At 47.7% G+C, this 2,567-nt stretch overlaps 1 protein-coding gene across 4 annotated transcripts in view; it reads right to left on the minus strand.

The window, feature by feature from the left end:
- Positions 1-2,403, minus strand: part of STX17 (syntaxin 17) — a 75,694-nt gene extending 73,291 nt beyond the window's left edge. For 2 of the 4 annotated variants that reach the window (XM_025198284.1, XM_025198283.1), the window contains exon 1: positions 2,172-2,397. The gene's annotated coding sequence lies outside the window, so the exon portion shown is untranslated. Of the gene's footprint in view, positions 1-2,171 lie in introns of all 4 variants that reach the window. The other 2 variants (XM_025198285.1, XM_025198286.1) reach the window with 2 other exon arrangements.
- Positions 2,404-2,567: the final 164 nt, after the last annotated feature.

Consider the following 2,567-nt stretch of genomic DNA (forward strand, 5'->3'; position numbering starts at 1 on the left):
TGGGCTCCCATCTCCTCTACCTTCTGGGCCCTTAGTACCTCCCCCACTAGTCTCCTAAACTCACTGAAGTTGGCCCTTCTGAAGTCAAAGGCTTTAGCCTTGGTGTGAGCCCTAGACACCCTGCGTTGGATAGTGAAATCCAGCAGGTGATGATCGCTATTGCCCAGGTGGTCAAGGACCTGCAGTCCCCTCACCAGGTCATCCCCCGTGGCCAGGACCAGGTCCAGCAAGGTGTTACCCCTAGTGGGGCTGTGCACTTCCTGGATAAGGTGACGGTCTTGTAATACAGCCAGGAACCTACGCGAGCAGTCAGACCTGGCTGTCTGCTCCTCCCAGCAAATGTCTGGGTAGCTTAGGTCACCCATGACAATAACATCCCTTGACCTAACCACCTCCATAAGCTGACTGGAGAAGTCCTGGTCTAGCTCTTCCCCCTGGTTGGGTGGTCTGTAGTAGACACCCGCCATAAGGTCCCTTTCGCCACGCCCCCCCTTGTAGTTTGACCCATAGTGTCTCTGCCTGACCCTCCTCTAACCCGAAGCTAATCCTTGATGATGTGAGGTGCTCTTTGACATAGAGCGCAACCCCCCACCTTTCCTCTGGGATGGGATCATGCTTAGCATTTTCAATGCCAAAAACCTGCCTCCATACCATTTAGACACCTGAAACTATGTATATAGCTAAGGTGACCACATGTTCTGTTTCAGTACAGGCAGTCCGATTTTAAACTTCAGTCCCACATGTCAGTTTGGTCATTTTGAATGCTTTTGTCTCGTTTTCAGAAGCCACACACACAAGCACATACTCTCCATCATGTTGAACTGAAACTGGAGCTTGGGGATAAGTGAGCATACTGGGGAGCCAAGTGTCTTATTTTGAGACTTGGAAAATATGGTCTCTCTATCCTTAGCATAAGGACAGGATACTCACTCTTGCCACCGAAGAAATAAGCTCTACTATCTTACCCTCAACATGCATGTGTCAATTCTAGGATGTCCCCTCCTTGCCTCATTTCTGGGGGCATCCTTGGCACCACAGTGGACCTGGGTTTCCTCTGTGCTCAAATATATATGCTTCTCTTTTTATAAGGTGTTCCTGACAACATTTTGAAAGTGGTCTCAAATAATCATATTACACAAACAACTGAAAGAAAGTATTGCTTACAGCTTAGTAATATTTATTATTACTGTAATATTGTTTACAACTTAGTAATACCATTGCAAAATGACACGTGCCAGAATAAAGCCCGTGTCATGCAATATCTATCTCCATGCCATAGAGAATTATAGGGTTGGAAAAGACGTCTATAATCCAACCCCTACCACCAATGCAAGGTGCGCTACTAGCAAGTCATCCCAGGAGGCTTCCTAGCCCATCTGTGAAGATAACCTCAAAGAAGGAGATTCCACAACTTTCCTGGCCAACCTGTGCCATTGCTCTTACAGTATGGATTTCTGAAGGTGGTATCTTTTATGGGATCAAAGGCATAGTCAGAGAGATTTAGATATGGTGCCCAAAAGTTTGACTAAATCTCTCTAAACTATGAAGCTGGTCCAATAAAAAAAAATATGATCCACAAAACACTCCTACAGATCACATATTTCCTGGATCCTCATGGCTACAACATCTTTCTACCACTTAGGAAGATTTTCTGCAATTTAATCTATATTTACATTTGATTCTAAATCTGTCATTTGAAACATCTTCCTTAGAGACGTATTAGGCCCAAAGCTTTATTCTACAAATTGCCAGTGATCTTGGATGTAGTTAATCCAGGGGTGCCCAAAATGTGGCCTGGGGGCTGGATGCAGCCTGCCAGGCCATTTTATCCTGCCCATGGGGCCCCTAAAAAATTTAGAAAAATTAAAATTTATCTGCCCTGGGCTGCCTGTCATATGGCCCTCGATGGCTTGCCAAAACTCAGTAAGCAGCCTTCTGCCCAAAATAATTGCACGACCCTGAGTTAATGCCATGAAAGGCTCCAAACATGGGATCAAGTCCTCTGCAAGCCAAACTTCAGTAAAGCAAAACACAGACACTGGGTTTAGGCTGGGGTTTTGACTTGCATCAAAACATCTGACCTACATGAAAACAGGCCCGGGCAGTTGTTTACACCGGCAGCATGAATGACAAGGAAATCAAATCAGCCTGCTTCTCCCATGTCCAAGTACCTGTGAAGTATGCAAATCAGCACCTCGCCCCAGGCCAGTGGGCTTGCCCTTCTGTAGGATATCAGGAGAAGAGGTGTCGTCCCAGGAGAAATCCCACCTGTTTTCAGAGTTACGGGAGCCGAGGACTTCGGGTCAGGCCTCCTGACTGTTTTTTCACAGCTACTTCCACAGGTCGTCCTGATCCACCGTTGGAGTTAGCACACCCGGCGTGTTGGGTTTGATCCCATGCCTGAAACAGACACAACCCACTTCCCAAGTCAAAGCCTGTTACAAAGCTGAGACCCTGGGGAAGTGGCAGCCCGTGGGCCCATGCCAAGCACCCACCCCGTCCCCCAGCCTCCCCCCAATCCCAGCACAAGCGGGGCTCGCTGCAATGACCGGCCACCTGTAGACGCC

This window comes from Alligator sinensis, unplaced genomic scaffold (genome assembly GCF_000455745.1).
Source record: "Alligator sinensis unplaced genomic scaffold, ASM45574v1 scaffold428_1, whole genome shotgun sequence".
Taxonomy (NCBI): Eukaryota; Metazoa; Chordata; order Crocodylia; family Alligatoridae; genus Alligator; species Alligator sinensis.